Raw genomic sequence first — 23,757 nt, forward strand, 5'->3', positions numbered from 1 at the left:
AGTCCACAAAGAATTAGCTAAACATAGGCCACTAATAACCAGCTAACCTTAGGCCAGGAAGAACCAGCTAACACTAGGCTACAAAGAAGCAGCTAACACGGGGCCACAAATTACCAGCTAAAACTTGGATACGAAGATACAGCTAACACTTGGCCACAGAGAACCAGCTAACACTAGGCCACAAAGAACTAGCTAAACCTAGGTCACTAAGAATCAGCTAACAATAGGCAAGGAAGAACCAGCTAACAGAAGGCTACAAACAAGCAGCTTAAACTAGGCCACAAAGAACCAGCTAACACTTGGCTATGAAGAAACAGCTAACACTAGGCCACAATAAACCATCTAACTCTTGGCTAGGAAGAAACAGTGAACAATAGGCCGCAAAGAACTAGCTAAAACTAGGGCAAGAAGAAGCAGCTAACACTAGGCCACAAAGAACCAGCTAACACTAGGGAAGGAAGAACCAGCCAACACTAGGCCACAAAGAACTAGCTAACACTAGAGCAGGAAGAACCAGCTAACACTAGGCTACAAGGAAGCAGCTAATACTCGGTTTCAAAGAACCAGCTAAGACTAGACCATGAAGGACCAGCTGACACTAGGCCACAAAGAACCAGCTAACCTTGGCTACGAAGAAACAGCTAACAATAGGAGATGAAGAACTAGCTAACACTAGGGCAGGGAGAACCTGCTAACACCAGGCCAGAAAGAACTAGCTAACACTAGGGCAGGAAGAACCAGCTAACACTAGGCCACAAGAACCAGTTAACACTTGGCTATGAGAAACAGCTAACACTAGGGCAGGAAGAACAAGCTAACACTAGGCTACAAAGCCCAGCTAATACTCGGTTACAAAGAGTCAGCTAACACTAGACCATGAAGAACCAGCTGACACTAGGCCGAAAGGAACTTGGTTACAGAAGCCCAAACAGAACCAGCTAACTCTAGGCTACAAAGAAGCGGCTAACTCTAGGCCTAAAATAACCAGCAATCCCTAGACCACAAAGAACCAGCTAACAATAGTGCACAAAATGTAGCTAACCATAAGCCAGGAAGAAGCAGCTAATATTAGGCCAGGAAACTAGCTAACAGTAGGCTACATAGAAGCAGCTAACACTAGGCCACAAAGTACCATCTAACTCTTTGCTACGAAGGAACAGCTAACAATAGGCCACAAAGAGCTAGCTAACACTAGGCCACAAAAAAACAGCTAAAACTAGGCCACAAAGAACTAGCTAACACGAGGGCAGGAAGAACCAGCTAACACTAGGCCAGAAAGAACTAGATAACCCTAGGCCACAAAGAACCAGATAACACTAGACGAAGTAGCAGCTGACACGGGGACAAAACGAACCAGCTAACCTATGATACAAAGAACCAGCAAACATTAGGCTACAAAGAACCAGCTAATTGTAGGCTATAAGGCACCAGCTAACCCTTGGCCAAAAAGAACCAGTGAACACTAGGCCACAAAGAACTACCTCACCTTAGGCCAGGAAGAACCAGCTAACACTAGGCTACAAAGAAGCAGCTAAAACGAGGCCACAAAGAAACGGCTAAAACATGGCTAGGAAGAAACAGCTAACACTAGGCAACAAAGTACTAGCTACCCCTCGGCCACAAAGAACCAGCAAACACTAGACCATGAAGGACCAGCTGACACTAGGCCACAAAGAACCAGCTAAACTATGCTAAAAACAACCAGCTAACACTAGGCTACAAAGAACCAGCTATCTGTAAGCCACAAAGAACAAACTTATCTATGCTACAAAGAACCAGAAAATACTAGGCTACAAGTACCAGCTAATTCTAGGCTAAAAAGAACCAGCTAACCTTAGGCGACAAAGAACCATCGAACACTAGGCTACAAAGAACTAGCTAAGCATAGGCCAGGAAGAATCAGTTAACACTAGGCCAGAAAGAACCAGCTAATGCTAGGCCTGGAAGAACCAGCCACAGTAGGCTACAAAGAAGCAGCTAACACTAGTCCAAAAAGAAACAGCTAACCCTATGCCACACAGAAAAAGGAAATCCTATGCCAGGAAGAACAAGCTAACACTAGGACAGGAAGTACCAGCTAACACTAGGCTTCAAAGAACCAGCTAAGACTAGGCCAAAAAGAACCAGCTGACACTAGGCCACAAACAACCAGCTAACCTCTGCTCCAAAGAACCTGCTAACACTAGGCTACAAAGAACAAGCTAAACCTAGGCCACAAGGAACCAGCAAACACTAGGCCACAAAGAAACAGCTAACAATAGTCCACAAAGAACTGGCTAACCCTACGCCAAGAAGAACCACCTAACAATAGGCCAGCAAACTAGCTAATACTAGGCTACAAAAAGCAGCTAACACTAGGCCACGAAGAACCAGCTAACACTTGGCTACGAAGAAACAGCTATCCCTAGGCCATGAAGAACTAGCTAACACTAGGGCAGGAAGAACCAGCTAACACTAGGCTACAAACAACCAGCTAAATCTTGGCTACGAAGAAACAGCCAACACTAGGCCACAAAGAACTAGCTAACACTAGAGCTGGAAGAACCAGCTAACACTAGGCTACAAAGAAGCAGCTAATACTCAGTTACAAAGAACCAGCTAAGTCGAGACCATGAAGGACCTGCTGACACTTGGCTACAAAGAACCAGCTAAACTATGCTACAAAGAACCAGCTAACACTTGGCTACAAAGAACCAGCTTACTCTAGGCTAAAAAGAACTAGCTACCCCAAGGCACAAAGAACCAGCTAACACTAGTCCATGAAGAATCAGCTGACAGTAGGCCACAAAGATCCAGCTAATCCATGCTACAAAGAACCAGCTAACACTAGGCTACAAAGAACCAGATATCTCTAATCCACAAAGAACAAACTAATCTTTGCTACAAAGAACCAGGTAACACTAGTCTAAAAAGAACCAGCTAAATCTTGGATAAAAGAACCAGCTAAACCCTGCGACAAAGAACCAGCGAACACTACTAGGCTACAAACAATTAGCTAAGCCTAGGCCAGGAAGAACCAGCTAACACTAGGCCAGGAAGAACCAGCTAATGCTAGGCCAGGAAGAACCAACTAACTCTAGGCTACAAAGAAGCAGCTAACACTAGGCCACAAAGAAACAGCTAACCCTATGCCACACTGAAAAAAGAAACCCTAGGCCAGGAAGAACATGTTAATACTAGGACAGGAAGAACCAGCTAACACTAGGCTACAAAGAACGAGATAAATCTCGGCTACAAAGAACCAGCTGATCTAGGCCACGAAGAACCAGCTAAACTCAGCTACAAAGAACCAGGTAACACTAGGCTACCAAAAAGCAGGTAACACTAGGCCACAAAGAACCAGCTAACACTTGGCTACGAAGAAACAGCTAACACTAGGCCAGTAAGAGTCAGCTAACACTAGGCCACAAGGAACTAGCTAACAGTACCCCAAAAAGAACCAGCTAACTCTATGCTACAAAGAAGCAGCTAACTCTAGGCCTAAAATGACCTGCAAAACCTAGGCCACAAAGAAACAGCTAACAATAGGCAAGGAAGAACCAGCTAACACTAGGCTACCAACAAGCAGGTAACACTAGGCCACAAAGAACCAGCTAACACTTGGCTACGAATAAACAGCTAACACTAATCCAGGAAGAGACAGCTGATACTAGGCCACAAGGAACTAGTTAACAGTACCCCAAAAAGAACCAGCTAACTCTATGCTACAAAGAAGCAGCTAACTCTAGGCCTCAAATAACCAGCAAAACCTGGTTAGTTGGTTCTTCGTGGGCTAGTGTCAGCTGGTTCTTTGTTAGCTGAGAGTTATCTGGTTCTTTGTAGCCTAGTGTTAGCTGGTTCTTCCTGTCCTAGTATTAACTTGTTCTTCTTCTCCTAGTGTTCCCTTTTTCAGTGTGGCATAGGGGTAGCTGTTTCTTTGTGGCCTACTGTTATCCACTTCTTTGTAGCATAGTGTTAGCTGGTTCTTCCTGGCCAAGGCTTAGCTAGTTCTTCGTAGCCTAGTGTTCGCTGGTTCTTTGTCGCATAGGGTTGCTGGTTATATTTAGCCTAGACTTAGCTGGTTCTTTTTAGACTAGTGTTAGCTGGTTCTTCCTGGCCTATTGTTAGCTGGTTCTTTCTGGCCTAGTATTAGCTGGTTCTTCAGGGCCTAAGGTGAGGTAGTTCTTTGTGGCCTAGTGTTCTCTGGTTCTTTGTAGCCTAGAATTAGCTGGTTCTTTGCAGCCTAGTGTTAGCTAGTTCTTGGTGGCCTACTGTCAGCTTTTTGTTCCTAGCCAAGTGTTAGCTGGCTTTTCCTGGCCAAGTGTTACCTGTTTCTTCGTAGCCAAGTGTTAGCTGGTTCTTTGTGGCCTATTGTTAGCTTCTTGTTTGTATCCTAGTGTTAGCTGGTTCTTCCTTGCCTACTGTTAGCTGATTCATAGTGGCCTAGGTTTAGCTAGTTCTTTGTGGCCTAGTGTCAGCTAGTTCTCTGTGGCCTAGTGTTAGCTGTATCTTCGTAGCCATGTTTTAACTGGTTCTTTGTGGCCTCATGTTCCCTGCTTCTTTGTAGCCTAGTGTTAGTTGGTTCTTCCTGGCCTATTGTTAGCTGGTCCTTTCTGGCCTAGTATTAGATGGAACTTCTGGGCCTAAGGTGAGTTAGTTCTTTGTGGCCTAGTATTCACTGGTTTTTTGAAGGACTAGCTGACACTAGGCTACAACGAACCAGCTAACACTAGACCATGAAGAACCAGCTGATACTAGGCCACAAGGACTAGGTTACAGAAGCCCAAAAAGAACCAGCTAACTCTAGGATACAAAGAAGCAGCTAACTCTAGGCCTAAACTAACCAGCAATCCATAGACCACAAAGAAACAGCTAACAATATTCCACAAAAAATAGCTAACCTTAGGCCAGGAAGAACCAGCTAACAATTTGCCAGGAAACTAGCTAACACTAGGCTACATAGAAGCAGCTAACACTAGGCCACAAAGAACAAGCTAACACTAGGCCACAAAGAACAAGCTAACACTAGACCACAAAGAACTAGCTAACACTAGGGCAGGAAGAACCAGCTAACAGTAGGCCAGAAAGAACTAGCTAACCCTAGGCCACAAAGAACCAGATAACACTAGACGATGAAGAACCAGCTGACACTAGGACAAAACAAACCAGCTAACCTATGATACAAAAAACCAGCTAACACTAGGCTGCAAAGAACCAGCTTTCTCTAAGCCACAAAGGACCCGCTATCCTATGCTACAAAGAATCAGCTAATCCTAGGCTACAAAGAAGCAGCTAATACTCAGTTACAAAGAACCAGCTAAGACTAGATCATGAAGGACCAGCTGAAACTAATCCACAATTAACCGCTAACACCAGACCATGGAAAACCAGCTGACACTAGGCCACAAGGAACTAGGTTACAGAGGCCATAAAAGAACCAGCTAACTCCAGTTACAAAGAAGCAGCTAACTCTAGGCCTAAAATAACCAAAAACCCTAGAGCACAAAGAACCAGCTAACAATAGTCCACAAAATGTAGCTAAACATAGGCCAGGAAGAACCAGCTAACAATAGGCCAGGAAACTAGCTAAAACTAGGCTATATAGAAGCAGCTAACACTAGGCCACAAGGAACCATGTAACTCTTGGCTACAAAGAAAGAGCTAACACTAGGCCACAAAGAACCTGCTTACACTAGGCCACAAAGAACTAGCTAATACTAGGCCACAAAGAACTAGCTAACACTAAGGCAGGAAGAACCAGCTAACACTAGGCCAGTAAGAACTAGCTAACCCTAGGACACAAAGAACCAGATAACACTAGACTATGAAGAATCAGCTGACACGAAGCCAAAACGGCCAGCTAACCTATGATACAAAGAACCAGCTAACACTAGGCCACAAAGAACCAGCTAACCCTCGGCCACAATCAACCAGCGTACACTAGGCCACAAAGAACTACCTCACCTTAGTCCCGGAAGAACCAGCTAATGCTAGGCCAAAAAGAACCAGCTAACAATAGGCCAGGAAGAACCAGCTAACACTAGGCCACAAAGAACTAGCTAACACTAGGGCAGGAAGAACCAGCTAACACTAGGCCAGAAAGAACCAGCTAACAATAGGCCAGGAAGAACCAGCTAACACTAGGCTACAAAGAAGCAGCTAACACGGGGCCACAAAGTACCAGTTAAACTGGACTACGAAGAAACAGCTAACACTAGGCCACAGAGAACTAGCTAACACTAGGCCACAAAGTACTAGCTAAACCTAGGCCACTAAGAATCAGCTAACAGTAGGGTAGGAAGAACCAGCTAACACTAGGCTACAAACAAGCTGATTACACTAGGCAACAAAGAACCAGCTAACACTTGGCTATGAAGAAACAGCTAACACTAGGCCAGGAAGAGCCAGCTAACACTTGGCTAGGAAGAAATGGCTAACAGTAGGCCACCAAGAACTATCTAACACTAGGCCTGGAAGAACCAGCTAACCCCAACGCTACAAAGAACCAGCTAAGACTAGACCATGAAGGACCAGCTGAAAATAAGCCACAAATAACCAGCTAACACTAGACCATGAAGAAGCAGCTGACACTAGCCCACAAGGAAATAGCTAACAGTACCCCGAAAAGAACCAGCTAACTCTATGCTACAAAGAAGCAGATAACTCTAGGCCTAAAATAACCAGGAAACCCTAGACCACAAAGAAACAGCTAACAATAGTCGACAAAGAACTGGCTAACCCTAGGCCAAGAAGAACCACCTAACACTAGGCCACAAAGAACTAGCTAACACTAGAGCAGGAAGAACCAGCTAACACTAGGCTACAAGGAAGCAGCTAATACTCGGTTACAAAGAACCAGCTAAGTCTAGACCATGAAGGATCAGCTGACACTAGGTCACAAAGAACCAGCTAAACTTGGCTACAAAGAAACAGCTAACACTAGGCCATGAAGAACTAGCTAACACTAGGGCAGTAAGAACCAACTAACACTAGGCAAGAAAGAACTAGCTAACCCTAGGCCACAAAGATCCAGATAACACTAGACGATGAAGAACCAGCTGACACTAGGACAAAACGAACCAGCTAACCTATGATACAAAAAACCAGCTAACAGTAGGTTGTAAAGAACCAGCTATCTCTAAGCCACAAAGGACCTGCTAACCTATACTACAAAGAACCAGCTAACACAGGGCTGCAAGAACCAGCTAATTCTAGGCTACAAAGAAACAGCTAACCCTAGACCACAAAGAACCAGTGAACAGTAGTCCACAAAGAACTACCTCACCTTAGGCCTGGAAGAACCAGCTAATACAAGGCCAGAAAGAAACAGCTAATAATTGGCCAGGAAGAACCAGCTAACACTAGGCTACAAAGAAGCAGCTATCACGGGGCCACAAAGTACCAGCTAATACTTGGCTACAAAGAAACAGCTAACACTAGGCCACAGAGAAATAGGCACAATAGGCCACAAAGAACTAGCTAAACCTAAGCCACTAAGAATCAGCTAACAAAGGCAAGGAGGAACCAGCTAACACTAGGCTACAAAGAAGCAGCTAATACTTGGTTACAATGAATCAGCTAAGAATAGACCATGAAACTAAGCCACAACGAACCAGCTAACACTAGACCATGAAGAAGCAGCTGACACTAGCCCAAAAGGCACTAGCTAGCAGTACCCCAAAAAGAACCAGCTAACTCTATGCTACAAAGAAGCTGCTAACTCTAGGCCTAAAATAACCAGCAAACCCTAGGCCACAAAGAAACAGCTAACAATAGTCCACAAAGAATGGGAAAACCCTAGGCCAAGAAGAACCACCTAACAATAGGCCATGTAACTAGCTAACATTAGGCTATAAAAAGCAGCTAACAGGTGGCCACAAAGAACCATCTATCTCCTGACTACGAAGAAACAGCTAACACTAGGCCACAAAGAACTAGCTAAACCTAGGCCACTAAGAATCAGCTAACAATAGGCAAGGAAGAACCAGCTAACACTAGGCTACAAACAAGCAGCTTAAACTAGGCCACAAAGAACCAGCTAACACTTGGCTATGAAGAAACAGCTAACACTAGGCCACAATGAACCATCTAACCCTTGGCTACCAAGAAACAGTGAACAATAGGCTGCAAAAAACTAGCTAAAACTAGGGCAAGAAGAAGGAGCTAACACTAGGCCACAAAGAACCAGCTAACACTTGGCTAGGAAGAAACAGCCAACACTAGGCCACAAAGAACTAGCTAACACTAGAGCAGGAAGAACCAGCTAGCACTAGGCTACAAGGAAGCAGCTAATACTCTGTTACAAAGAACCAGCTAAGACTAGACAATGAAGGACCAGCTGACACTAGGCCAAAAAGAACCAGCTAACCTTGGCTATGAAGAACCAACTAATCTATGCTACAAAGAACCAGAAAATACTAGGCTACAAGTACCAGCTAATTCTCGGCTAAAAAGAATGAGCTAACCCTCGTCGACAAAGAACCATCAAACACTAGGCAACAAAGAACTAGGTAAGCCTAGGCCAGGAAGAATCAGCTAACACTAGGCCAGAAAGTACCAGCTAATGCAAGGCCAGGAAGAACCAGCTAACTCTAGGCTACAAAGAAGCAGCTAACACTAGTCCAAAAAGAAACAGCTAACCCTATGCCACACAGAAAAAGGAAATCCTAGGCCAGGAAGAACAAGCTAACACTAGGACAGGAAGTACCAGCTAACACTAGGCTTCAAAGAACCTGCTAACACTAGGCCACAAAGAACTTGCTGACACTAGGCCATAAAGAACCAGCTAACCACTGCTCCAATTAACCTGCTGACACTAGGCTACAAAGAACAAGCTAAACCTAGGCCACAAGGAACCAGCGAACACTAGGCCACAAAGAAACAGCTAACAATAGTCCACAAAGAATGGGAAAACCCTAGGCCAAGAAGAACCACCTAACAATAGGCCATGTAACTAGCTAACATTAGGCTATAAAAAGCAGCTAACACTAGGCCACAAAGAACCATCTATCTCCTGACTACGAGGAAACAGCTAACACTAGGCCACAAAGAACTAGCTAACACTAGGGCAGGAAGAACCAGCTAACAATAGGCGAGAAAGAACTAGCTAATCAATGCTACAAAAAAACAGCTAACACTAGGCTGCAAAGAACCAGCTATCTCTAAGCCACAAAGGACCAGCTAACCTGTGCTACAAAGAACCAGCTAACCCTAGGCCAAAAGAACCAGCAAACACTAGGTCACAAAGAACTATCTCACCTTAGGCCCGGAAGAACCAGCTAACTAGGCCAGAAAATAACAGCTAACAATAGGCCAGGAAGAACCAGCTAACACTAGTCCACAAAGAACTAGCTAACACTAGGACAGGAAGAACCAGCTAACACTAGGCAAGAAAGAACCACCTAACAATAGGCCAGGTAGAACCAGCTAACACTAGGCTACAAAGAAGCAGCTAACAGGTGGCCACAAAGTACCAGCTAAAACTTGGCTACGAAGAATCAGCTAACACTAGGCCACAGAGAATTAGCTAACACTAGGCCACAAAGAACTAGCTAAACCTAGGCCACTAAGAATCAGCTAACAATAGGCAAGGAAGAACCAGCTAACACTAGGCTACAAACAAGCAGCTTAAACTAGGCCACAAAGAACCAGCTAACACTTGGCTATGAAGAAACAGCTAACACTAGGCCACAATGAACCATCTAACCCTTGGCTACCAAGAAACAGTGAACAATAGGCTGCAAAAAACTAGCTAAAACTAGGGCAAGAAGAAGGAGCTAACACTAGGCCACAAAGAACCAGCTAACACTTGGCTAGGAAGAAACAGCCAACACTAGGCCACAAAGAACTAGCTAACACTAGAGCAGGAAGAACCAGCTAGCACTAGGCTACAAGGAAGCAGCTAATACTCTGTTACAAAGAACCAGCTAAGACTAGACAATGAAGGACCAGCTGACACTAGGCCAAAAAGAACCAGCTAACCTTGGCTATGAAGAACCAACTAATCTATGCTACAAAGAACCAGAAAATACTAGGCTACAAGTACCAGCTAATTCTCGGCTAAAAAGAATGAGCTAACCCTCGTCGACAAAGAACCATCAAACACTAGGCAACAAAGAACTAGGTAAGCCTAGGCCAGGAAGAATCAGCTAACACTAGGCCAGAAAGTACCAGCTAATGCAAGGCCAGGAAGAACCAGCTAACTCTAGGCTACAAAGAAGCAGCTAACACTAGTCCAAAAAGAAACAGCTAACCCTATGCCACACAGAAAAAGGAAATCCTAGGCCAGGAAGAACAAGCTAACACTAGGACAGGAAGTACCAGCTAACACTAGGCTTCAAAGAACCTGCTAACACTAGGCCACAAAGAACTTGCTGACACTAGGCCATAAAGAACCAGCTAACCACTGCTCCAATTAACCTGCTGACACTAGGCTACAAAGAACAAGCTAAACCTAGGCCACAAGGAACCAGCGAACACTAGGCCACAAAGAAACAGCTAACAATAGTCCACAAAGAACTGGCTAACCCTAGGCCAAGAAGAACCACCTAACAATAGGCCAGCAAACTAGCTAACACTAGGCTACAAAGAAGCAGCTAACACTAGGCCACAAAGAACCATCTAATCTTGGCTACGAAAAAACAGCTTACAATAGGCCACAAAGAACTAGCTATCACTAGGCACAAAGAACCAGCAAACACTAGGCCACCAAGATCTAGCTAACACTAGGGCAGGCACAGCCAGGTAAAACTAGGCCACAAAGAACCAGCTGACACATGGAAACGAAGATACAGCTAACCCTAGGACAGGAAGAACCAGCTAACAATAGGCCAGGAAACTAGCTATCACTAGGGTACATAGTAGCAGGTAACACTAGGCCATAAAGAACCAGCTAACACTAGGCCACAAAGAACTAGCTAACACTAGGGCAGGAAGAACTAGCTAAACCTAGGCCACTAAAATCAGCTAAGAATAGGCAAGGAAGAACCAGCTAACACTAGGCTACAAACAATCAGCTAACACTAGGCCACAAAAACCAGCTTACACTTGGCTATGAATAAACAGCTAACAGTAGGCCACAAAGAACCAGCCAACACTAGGTCACCAAGGACTAGCTAACACTAGGTCAGGAAGACCACCTAACACTAGGCTAAAAAGAACCAGCTAACACTAGGCCACAAAAAATCTAGCTAAAACTTGTCCAGGCAGAACCAGCTAACACTAGGCTACAAAGAACCAGCTAATCTAGGTTACAAAGAACTAGCTAACCCTGGGACACAAAGAACCAGCTAACACAAGGCTACAAAAACTAGCTAACCCTTGGCCACTTAGAACCAGCTAACAATAGGCCAGGAAGAACCAGCTAACACTAGGCTACAAAGAAGCAGCTAATACTAGGCTACAAAGAAGCAGCTAACACTATGCCTCAAAAAACCAGCTAACACTTGGCTATGAAGAAACATCTAACACTAGGCCACAAAGAACTTGCTAACACTAGGCCAGGAAGTACCAGCTAACTCTATGCTACATAGAACCTGCTAATACTAGGTTACAAAAACCAGCTAAGACTAGACCATGAAGGACCAGCTGACACTAGGCCACAATGAAACAGCTAACAGTAGACCATGAAGAACCATCTGACAATAGGCCACAAAGAACTAGCTAACAGTTGCCCAGGAAGTACCAGCTAACACTAGGCTACAAAAAAGCAGCTAACTCTAGGCCTAACCTTACTAGCTAACAATAGGCCAGGAAGAACCAGCTAACACTAGGCTACATAGAAGCAGCTAACATTAGGCTACAAAAAGGCTACGAAGAAACAGCTAACACTAGGCCACAAAGAACCAGCTACCCAAGGCCAAAAATAACCAGCGAACACTATGCCACAAAGAACTAGCTAACCCTAGGCCACAAAGAACCAGCTAACAATTGGCCAGGAATAACCAGCTAACACTAGGCCACAAGAACTACCTAACCCTAGGCCACAGAGAACAAGCTAAAACTAGACCATGAAGAACCAGTTGACTCTAGGCCACAAAGAACCAGCTAATCTATGCTACAAAGAACCAGCTAACAGTAGGCTACAAAGAAGCAGCGAACATAGGCCACAAAGAACCAGCTAACACTAGGTCACCAAGAACTAGCTAACACTAGGTCAGAAGAACCAGCTAACACTAGGCTACAAAGAACCAGCTATCACTAGGCCACCAAAAAGTAGCTAACACTTGGCCAGGAAGAACCAGGTAACAGTAGGCTACAAAGAGTCAGGTAACTCTAGGTTACAAAGAACCAGCTAACCCTAGGCCACAAAAAACCAGGTAACACTAGGCCACAAAGAAGTAGCTAACCCAAGTCCAGGAGGAACCCGCTAACACTAGGCTAGGAAGAACCAGCTAATGCTAGGCCAGGAAGAACCAGCTAACACTAGGCTACAAAGAATCAGCTAACAGTAGGCTACCAAGAAACAGCTAAACCTAGGCCACAAAGAACTTGCCAACACTAGGCCAGGAAGAACCAGCTAACTCTAGGCTACAAAGAACCAGTTAACTCTACCCTACAAAGGATCAGGTGACACTAGGCTACAAAGAACCATCTAACCTCTGCTACAAAGTACTAGCTAACAGTAGGCCACAAAGAACCAGCGAACACTAGGCTACAAAGAACCAGCTAATCCTAGGCCACAAAGAACCAGCTAACCCTAGGCCACAAAGAACTTGACAACACTAGGCCAGGAAGAACCAGCTAACTCTAGGCTACAAAGAACGAGTTAACTCTACCCTACAAAGGATCAGGTGACACTAGGCCACAAAGAACCATCTAACCTCTGCTACAAAGTACTAGCTAATAGTAGGCCACAAAGAACCAGCGAACACTAGGCTACAAAGAACGAGCTAACCCTAGGCCAGGAAGAACCACCAAATGCTAGGCCAGGAAGAAATAGATAACACTAGGCTACAAAAAAGCAGCTAAATCTAGTCCACAAAGAACCAGCTAACCCTAGGCCACACAGAACTAGGAAACCCTAGGCCACAAAGAACCAGCTAACCCCTGCTTCAAAGAACCAGCTAAAACTAGGCTACAAAGAACCAACTAACTTAGGCCATAAAGAACCAGCTAACCTATGCTATAAAGAAGCAGCTAACACTAGGCTAAAAAGAAGCAGCTAACACTAGGCCACAAAGAACCAGCTAACATTAGGCTACAAAGAACTAGCTAAATCTAGGTTACAAAGAACTAGCTAACCCTAGGCTACAAAAACCAGTTAACACTAGGCTACAAACAATTAGGTAACCCTAGGCCAGGAAGAACCAGCTAACCCTAGGCTACAAAGAAGCAGCTAAAACTAGGCTACAAAGAAGCAGCTAAAATTAGGCTAAAAAAGCAGCTTAGACTAGGCCACAAACAACCAGCTAACACTTGGCTACGAAGAAACAGCTAACACTAGGCCACAATGAACCAGTAAACCTATGCTCCAAAGATTCAGCTAACACTAAGCTACAAAGAACCAGGTATCTCTAGGTTACAAAGAACCAGATAACTCTACCTTACAAAGAAACAACTAACCCTAGGCCACAAAGAACCAGGTAACACTAGGCTAGGAAGAACCAGCTAATGATTGGCCAGGAAGAACCAGCTAATACTATGCTAAAAATAATCAGCTAACAGTAGGCTACGACGAACCAGCTAACCCTAGGCAAAAAAGAACTAGCTAATATTAGTTACAAAGTACCATCTAACTCTTGACTAGGAAGAAACAGCTAGCAATAGGCCAAAAAGAACTAGCTAACACTAGGGCAGGAAGAACCAGCTAACACTAGGCCACAAAGAACTAGCTAACCCTAGGGCAGGAAGACCAGCTAACACTAGCCTAGAAAGAAGCAGCTAATACTCGGTTACAAAGAACCAGATAACTCTAGACCATGAAGGACCAGCTGACACTCGGCCAAAAGGAACTAGGTTACAGAAGCCCAAAAAGAACCAGCTAACTCTAGGCTATAAAGAAGCAGCTATATCTAGGCCTAAAATAACCAGCAAACCCTAGACCACAAAGAAACAGCTAGCAATAGTCCACAAAAAGTAGCTAACACTAGGCCAGGAAGAACCAGCTAACAATAGGCCAGCAAACTAGCTAACACTAGGCTACATACAAGCAGCTAACAGTAGGCCACAAAAAAGCATGTAACTCTTGGCTATGAAGAAATAGCTAACAATAGGCCACAAAGAACTAACTAACACTAGGCCACAAAGAACCAGCTAAAACTAGGCCCGAAAAACCTAGCTAACCCTAGGCCACAAAGAAACAGATAACTAGACGATGAAGAACCAGCTGACATTAGGCCAAAACAAACCAGCAAAACTATGATACAAAAAACCAGCTATCACTAGGCTGCAAAGAAGCAGCTATCTCCTAGGCACAAAGTAACTGCGAACCTGTGCTACAAAGAACCAGCTAACACTTGGCTACAAAGAAATAGCTAACACTAGCCTACCAAGAACTAGCTAACACTAAACCACGAAGAACCAGCTAACACTAGGCTACAAACAAGCAGCTAACACTAGGCCATAAAGAACCAGCTAACACTTGGCTACAAAGAAACAGCTAACACTACGCCAGGAAGAGCCAGCTAACACTTGGCAGGAAGAACCAGCTAAAACTAGGCTACAAAAAAACAACTAATTCTAGGCTACAAACAATCAGCTGACACTAGGCCACAAAGAACAAGCTAACCTCTGCTACAAAGAACCAGGTAACACTAGGCTACCAAGAACTGGCTAACACTAGGCCAGGAAGTACTAGCTAACACTAGGCTACAAAGAACCAGCTAAATCTAGGTTACAAAGAACTAGCTAACCCTAGGCCACAAAAACCAGTTAACACTAGGCTACAAAGAATTAGGTAACCCTAGGCCAGGAAGAACCAGCTAAGAATATGCCAGAAAGAACCAGCTAACCCTAGGCTACAAAGAAGCAACTAAAACTAGGCTACAAAGAAGCAGCTTAGACTAGGCCACAAACAACCAACTAACACTTGGCTACGAAGAAACAGCTAAAACTAGGCCACAATGAACCAGTAAACCTATGCTCCAAAGATTCAGCTAACACTAAGCTGCAAAGAACCTGGTATCTCTAGGTTACAAAGAACCAACTAACCCTATGACACAAAGAACCAGGTAACACTAGGCTAGGAAGAACCAGCTAATGATAGGCCAGGAAGAACCAGCTAATACTAGGCTAAAAAGAATCAGCTAACAGTAGGCTACGACAAACCAGCTAACCCTAGGCTAAAAAGGACTAGCTAATATTAGGCCACAAAGATCCAGCTAACCCTAGGCAACAAAGAACTAGCCAACACTAGGCCAGGGAGAACCAGCTAACACTAGCCCAGGAAGAACCAACTAACTCTGGGCTACAAAGAACCAGATAACTCAAGGCTACAAAGTACCAGGTGACACTAGGCCACAAAGAACCAGTTAACCTGTGATACAAAGAAACAGCTAAAACTAGGCTAAAAAAATCAGGCCAATACTACGCCACCGAGAACTAGCTAACACTAGACCATGAGGACCAGCTGACACTAGGCCACAAACACCAGCTAACCTATGCTACAAAGAACCAGCTAACACCAGGCTACAAAGAATCAGTTAACTTATGTTACAAATAAACAGGTAACACTAGGCCACCAAGAACTAGCTAACACTGGGCCAAGAAGAACCAGCTAACATTAGGCTAAAAAGAACCAGCTAAATCTAGAGAAAAAAGAACTAGCTAACCGTAGGCCACAAAGAACCAGCTAACACTAGGCACTAAGAAGCAGCTAACACTAGGCTAAAGAAACAACTAAAACTAGGCCACAAAGAACAAGCTAACCTATGCTACAAAATAACAGCTAACACTAGGCCACCAAGAACTAGCTAACACTAGGCCAGGAAGAACAAGCTAACACTAGGCCACAACGAACTAGCTAACACTAGGCCACAAAGAACCAGCTAACACTTGGCTACCAATTAACAGCTAACACTAGGCCAGGAAGAACCAGCTAATACTTGGCAAGGAAGAAACAGCTAATAGTAGGAAACCAAGAACTAGCTAACACTAGGCCTGGAAAACCAGCTGACACTAGGCCACAAAGAACCAGCTAACACTTGGCTACAAAGAAATAGCTAGCACTAGGCTACCAAGAACTAGCTAGCACTAGGCCTGGAAAACCAGCTGACACTAGGCCACAAAGAACCAGCTAACACTTGGCTACAAAGAAATAGCTAACACTAGGCTACCAAGAACTAGCTAACACTAGGCCAGGAAGAACCAGCTAACACTAGGCTACAAACAAGCAGGTAACACTAGGCCACAAAGAACCAGCTAACACTTGGCTGCGAAGATACAGCTAACTCTAGCCTGGAAGAGCCAGCTAACACTTGGCCAGGAAGAACCAGCTAACACTAGGCTACAAAAAACCAACTAACTCTAGGCTACAAAGAATCAGCTGACACTAGGCAACAAAGAAAAAGCTAACCTCTGCTACAAAGAACCAGCTAACACTAGGCTACCAAGAACTGGCTAACACTAGGCCAGGAAGTACCAGCTAACACTAGGCTACAAAGAACCAGCTAAATCTAGGTGACAAAGAACTAGTTAACCCTAGGCCACAAAAACCAGTTAACACTAGGCTACAAAGAATTAGGTAACCCTAGGCCAGGAAGAACCAGCTAAGAATATGCCAGAAAGAACCAGCTAACCCTAGGCTACAAAGAAACAGCTAAAACTAGGCCACAATGAACCAGTAAACCTATGCTCCAAAGATTCAGCTAACAATAAGCTGCAAAGAACCTGGTATCTCTAGGTTACAAAGAACCAGATAACTCTAGGTTACAAAGAAACAACTAACCCTATGCCACAAAGAACCAGGTAACACTAGGCTAGGAAGAACCAGCTAATGATAGGCCAGGAAGAACCAGCTAATACTAGGCTTAAAAGAATCAGCTAACAGTAGGCTACGACAAACCAGCTAACCCTAGGCTAAAAAGAACTAGATAATATTAGGCCACAAAGAACCAGCTAACCCTAGGCCACAAAGAACTAGCCAACACTAGGCCAGGGAGAACCAGCTAACACTAGCCCAGGAAGAACCAACTAACTCTGGGCTACAAAGAACCAGATAACTCAAGGCTACAAAGTACCAGGTGACACTAGGCCATAAAGAACCAGTTAACCTGTGATACAAAGAAACAGCTAAAACTAGGCTACAAAAATCCAGCCAACACTAGGCCACCGAGAACTAGCTAACACTAGACCATGAGGACCAGCTGACACTAGGCCACTAACACCAGCTAACCTATGCAACACAGAACCAGCTAACACTAGGCTACAAAGAATCAGCTAACTTATGCTACAAATAAACAGCTAACACTAGGCCACCAAGAACTTGCTAACACTGGGCCAGGAAGAACCAGCTAACATTAGGCTACAAAGAACCAGCTAAATCTAGGGAAAAAAGAATTAGCTACCCTAGGCCACAAAGAACCAGCTAACACTAGGCCACTAAGAGCCAGCTAACACGAGGCTACAAAGAAGCAGCTAACACTAGGCCACAAAGAACAAGCTAACCTATGCTACAAAATAACAGCTAACACTAGGCCACCAAGAACTAGCTAACACTAGGCCAGGAAGAACAATCTAACGCTAGGCCACCAAGTACTAGCTAACACTTGGCTACGAATTAACAGCTAACACTAGGCCAGGAAGAACCAGCTAACACTTGGCTAGGAATAAACAGCTAACAGTAGGCCAACAAGAACTAGCTAACACTAGGCCTGGAAGAACCAGCTAACACTAGGCTACAAAGAAGCAGCTAATGCTCAGTTACAAAGAACCAGCTAAGATTAGAACAGGAAGAACCAGGTAACACTAGGCCACAAGGATCTAGGTTACAGAAACCAAAAAGAACCAGCTAACTCTAGGCTACAAAGAAGCAGCTAACCCTAGGCCTAAAATAACCAGCAAACCTTATACCTCAAAGAACCAGCTAACAATAGTCCACAAAAATGTAGCTAACCCAAGGCCAGGAAGAACCAGCTAAAAATAGGCCAGGAAACTAGCTAACACTAGGCTACATAGAAGCAGCTAACACTAGGCCACAAAGAACTATCTAATTCTTGGCTATGAAGAAACAGCTAACACTAGGCCACAAAGAACTAGCTAACATTAGGCCACAAAGAACCAGCTAACACTATGCCACAAAGAACTACCTAACACTGGGGCAGAAAGAACCAGCTAACACTAGTCCAGAAAGAACTAGCTAATACTAGGCCACAAAGAACCACATTACACTAGACAATGAAGAACCAGCTGACAGTAGGCCAAACGAACCAGCTAAAACATGATAAAAAAAAACAGCTAACACTATGCTGCAAAGAACCAGCTATCTCTAAGCCAGAAAGGACCAGCTAGCCTAGCTAGAAAGAACCAGCTAACACTTGGCTGCAAAGAACCAGCAAATTGTAGGCTACAAAGAACCACCTAATCCTAGGCCACAAAGAACCAGCGAACACTAGGCCACAAAGAAACACCTCACCTTAGGCCTGAAAGAACCAGCTAATACTAGGCCAGAAAGAACCAGATAACCATAGGCCAGGAAGAACCAGCTAACACTAGGCTACAAAGAAGCAGCTAACACGGCGCCACAAAGAACCAGCTAAAACTTGGCTACGAAGAAACAGCTAATACTAGGCCACGGAGAAGTAGCTAACACTAGGCCACAAAGAACTAGCTAAACCAAGGCCACTAAGAATCACCTAACAATAGGCAAGGAAGAACCTGCTAACACTAGGCTACAAACAAGCAGCTAACTCTAGGCCACAAAGAACCAGCTAACCCTTGGCTACGAAGAACCAGCTAACACTAGGCTAGGAAGAGCCAGCTAACACTTGGCTAGAAGAAACAGCTAACTATATGCTACAAAGAAGCAGCAATCTCTAGGGCTAAAATAACCAGCAAATCCTAGGCCACAAAGAAACAGCTAACAATAGTCCTCAAAGAACTGGCTAACCCTAGGCCAAGAAGAACCACCTAACAATAGGCCAGCAAACTAGCTAACACTAGGCTACATAGAAGCAGCTAACACTAGGTCACAAAGAACCATCTAACTCTTGGCTACGAAGAAACAGCTAACACTAGGCCACAGAGAACTAGCTAACACTAGGGCAGAAAAAACCAGCTAACACTAGGCCAGAAAGAACCAGCTAACAATAGGCCAGGAAGAACCAGCTAACACTAGGCTACAAAGAACCAGCTAACGCGGGGCCACAAAGTACCAGCAAAAACTTGGCTACGAAGAAAGAGCTAACACTAGGCCACAGAGAAGTAGCTAACACTAGGCCTCAAAGAACTAGCTAAACCTAGGCCACTAAGAATCAGCTAAAAATAGGCAAGGAAGAACCAGCTAACACTAGGCTACAAACAAGCAGCTAACACTAGGCCACAAAGAATCAGCTAATACTTGGCTACGAAGAAACAGCTAACACTAGGCCAGGAAGAGCCAGCAAACACTTGGCTAGGAAAAAATGACTAACAGTAGGCCACCAAGAACTAGTTAACACTAGGCATGGAAGAACCAGCAAATCCTAGGCTACAAAGAAGCAGCTAATAATCGGTTACAAAGAATCAGCTAAGCCTAGACCATGAAGGACCAGCTGAAATAAGCCACAACGAACCAGCTAACACTAGACCATTAAGAACCAGCTGACACTAGGCCACAAGGAACTAGCTAACAGTACCCAAAAAAGAACAAGCTAACTCTATGCTACAAAGAAGCAGGTAACTCTAGGTCTAAAATAACCAGCAAACCCTAGGCCACAAAGAAACAGCTAACAATATTCCACAAAGAAATGGCTAACCCTAGGTCAAGAGAACCACCCAACAATAGGCCAGCAAACTATCTAACACTAGGCTACAAAGAAGCAGCTAACACTAGGCCACAAAGAACCATCTAACTCTTGGCTACGAAGAAACAGCTAACACTAGGCCACAAAGAACTAGCTAACACTAGGGCAGGAAGAACCAGCTAACACTAGGCCACAAAGAACTAGCTAACCCTAGGGCAGGAACAACCAGATAACACTTGGCTATGAAGAAACACCTAACAATAGGCCACAAAGAACTAGCTAACACTAGAGCAGGAAGAAACACCTACACTAGACCACAAAGAACCTGTTAACACTTGGCTACGACGAAACAACCAACACTAGGCCACGAAGGACTAGCTAAAACTAGAGGAAGAAGAACCAGCTAACACTAGGCTACAAAGAAGCAGGTATAACTCGGTTACAAAGAACCAGATAAGACTAGACCATGAAGGACCAGCTGACACTAGGCCACAAAGAAACAGCTAACCTTGGGTACGAAGTACCAACTATCACTAGGCCACAAAGAACTAGCTAACACTAGGGCAGGAAGAACCAGCTAACAATAGCCTACAAAGAAGCAGCTAATATGGGTTACAAGGAACTAGCCAAAATTAGGCCATGAAGAACCAGGTATCACTAGGTCACAAGGAACTAGGTTACAGAAGCCCAAAAAGAACCTGCCTACTCTAGGCTACAAAGAAACAGCTAACTCCAGGCCTAAAATAACCAGCAAACCCTAGACCACAAAGAAACAGCTAACAATAGTCCATAAAATGTAGTTAAACCTAGACCAGAAAGAACCAGCTAACAATAGGCCAGGAAACTAGCTAACACTAGGCTACATAGAAGCAGCTAACACTAGGCCACATAGAACCATCTAACTCTTGGCTACGAAGAAACAGCTAACACTAGGCCACAAAGAACTAGCTAACACTAGGCCACAAAGGACCAGCTAACACTAGGCCAGAAAGAACTAGCTAACCCTATGCCACATATAACCAGATAACACAAGATCATGAAGAACCAGCTGACACTAGGCCAAAACGAATCAGCTAACCTATAATATAAAAAACCAGCTAACACTAGGCTGCAAATAACCAGCTAATTCTAGAGTTAAAAGTACCAGCTAACCCTAGGCGTCAAAGAACCATTGAACACTAGGCTACAAAGAACTAGCTAAGCCTCGGCCAGGAAGAACCAGCTAACACTAGGCAAGGAAGAACCAGCTAATGCTAGGCCCAGAAGAACCAGCTACAGTAGGCTACAAAGAAGCAGCTAACACTTGGCCAAAAAGAAACAGCTAACCCTGTGCCACACAGAAAACGGAAACCCAAGGCCAGGAAGAAACAGCTAACACTAGGTCAGGAAGAACCAGCTAACACTAGGCTTCAAAGAACCAGCTGACATTAGGCCTCGAAGAACCAGCTAACCTCTGCTAAGATTAAACAGCTAACACTAGGCTACGAAGAACTAGCTAACACTAGGCCAGGAAGAACCAGCTAACAATAGGCCAGGAAGAAACAGCTAACACTATGGTACAAAGAATCAGCTGACACTAGGCCACAAAGAACTAGCTAACACTAGGGCAGGCCGAACCAGCTGACACTAGGCCACAACGAACCAGCTAACCTATGCTACAAAGAACCAGCTAACACTAGGCTACACAGAACCAGCTATCTCTAGACCACAAAGGAACAGCTAACCTATGCTACAAAGAACCAGCTAACACTAGGCACAAAGAAGTAGGTAACACTAGGCCAGGAAGAACCAGCTAACACTAGGCTACAAAGAACCAGCTAACCCTTGGCTACAAGGAACCAGCTAACTCTAGGTTACAAAGAATCAGCTAACACTAGGCCAAAAAGAACTAGCTAACACTAGGCCAGAAAGAACCATCTAACACTAGGCCACGAAGAAACAGCTAATATTAGACCACAAAGAACCAGCTAATACTATGCCAGGAAGAACCACCTAATTCTAGGGCAGGAAGAACTAGCTAATTCAAGGCCACATAGAACTAGCTAACACTACTCCAAAAAGAACCAGCTAAGCCTAAGCCACAAAGAACCAGCTAACACTAAGCCAAAAAGAAATAGCTAACATTAGGCCAGGAAGAACCAGGTAATTCTAGGTCATGAAGACCCAGCTAACACTAGGCCAGGAAAAACGAGCTAATTCTAGGCCACGAAGAACTAGTTAACACTAGGCCACAAGGAACTAGGCAACACTAGGCTACAAAGAACTCGCTAACACTAGGCTACAAAGAAGCAGCTAACACTAGGCCACATAGAATTAGCTAACACTATGCCAGTAACAACCAGGTAATTCTGGGCCAGGAAATACCAGCTAATTCTACGTGATAACAAACCATCTAATTCTAGTCCCTGAAGAACAAGCTAATACCAGGCCACAAATAACTGGCTAAAACTAGGCTACATGCAACCAACTATTCATAGGGCACAAAGAACCAGCTAACCCTAGGCCACAAAGAACTTGCCAACACTAGGCCAGGAAGAACCAGCTAACTCTAGGCTACAAAGAACCAGTTAACTCTAGCCTACAAAGGATCACCTATCCATAGGCCACAAAGAACTAGCCAACATTAGGCCAGGAAGAACCAACTTACACTAGACCGTGAAGAACCAGCTGACACTAGGCCAGAAAGAACCAGCTAACATAGGCAACAAAAAAACATCTAAATTTATGTTACAAAGAACTATGTAACCCTAGGCCACAAAGAACCAGCTACCACTATTCCACCAAGAACTAGCTAACTCTAGGCCACTAAGCACCAGCTAACAATAGGCCAGGAAGAGCCACCTAACACTAGGCTACAAAGTAGCAGCTATCACTAGGCTACAAAGAAGCATGTAACTCTAGGCCACTAAGAACCAGCTAACACTTGGCTAGGAAGAAACAGCTAACACCAGGCCACCAAGAACTAGCTAACACTAGGAAACAAAGAACCAGCTAACACTAGGACACAAATAACTAGCTAAAACTAGGCCAGGAAAAAACAGCTAATATAGCCTACAACGAATCAGCTAAGAGTAGGCTAAGAAGAACCAGCTACCCCTAGGCCAAAAAGAACCAGCTAATCCTAAGCCACAAAGAACCAGCTAACCCTAGGCCACAAAGAATTAGGTACCACTAGGCCAAGAAGAACCAACTATCACTAGGCTAGAAAGAATTGGTAAGTCTAGTCTACAGAGAACCACCAAACTCTAAGCAACAAAGAACCAGTTGACAGTAGGCCACAAAGAACCAGCTAACTTCTGCTACAAAGAAAGAGCTAACACTAGCCTACAAAGAACCAGCTAACTCAAGGTTCAAAGAACCTGCTAACCTATGCTACAAAGAACCAGCTAACACTAGGACACAACCAACTAAATCTAGGTTACAAAGAACTAGCTAATCCTAGACCACAAATTACCAGCTAACACTAGGCTACAAAGAACTACCTAACCCTAAGCCACTAAGAACCAGCTAACAATAGACCAGGAAGAACCAGCTAACACTAGGCTGCAAAGAAGCAGCAAACAATAGGTCACAAAATACAGGCTAACACTTGGCTACAAAGAAACAGCTAACACTAGGCCACCAAAAACTAGCTAACACTAGGCCAGGAAGAACCAACTAACACTAGGCTTCAAAGAACCAGCTAAATCTTGGTTACAAAGAACCAGCTAACACTAGACCATGAAGAACCAGCTGACACTAGGCCACAAAGAACCAGCTAACAAGAGGCCACAAACACCTAGCTAACCCTTGGCCAAGAATAACCACTAAAAATAGGCCAGGAACAACCAGCTAACACTAGGTGACAATCATGCAGCTAACCCTAGGCTACAAAGAATCAGCTAGCACTAGGCCACAA

The sequence above is a fragment of the Cricetulus griseus genome, chromosome 5 (genome assembly GCF_003668045.3).
Source record: "Cricetulus griseus strain 17A/GY chromosome 5, alternate assembly CriGri-PICRH-1.0, whole genome shotgun sequence".
Classification (NCBI taxonomy): domain Eukaryota; kingdom Metazoa; phylum Chordata; class Mammalia; order Rodentia; family Cricetidae; genus Cricetulus; species Cricetulus griseus.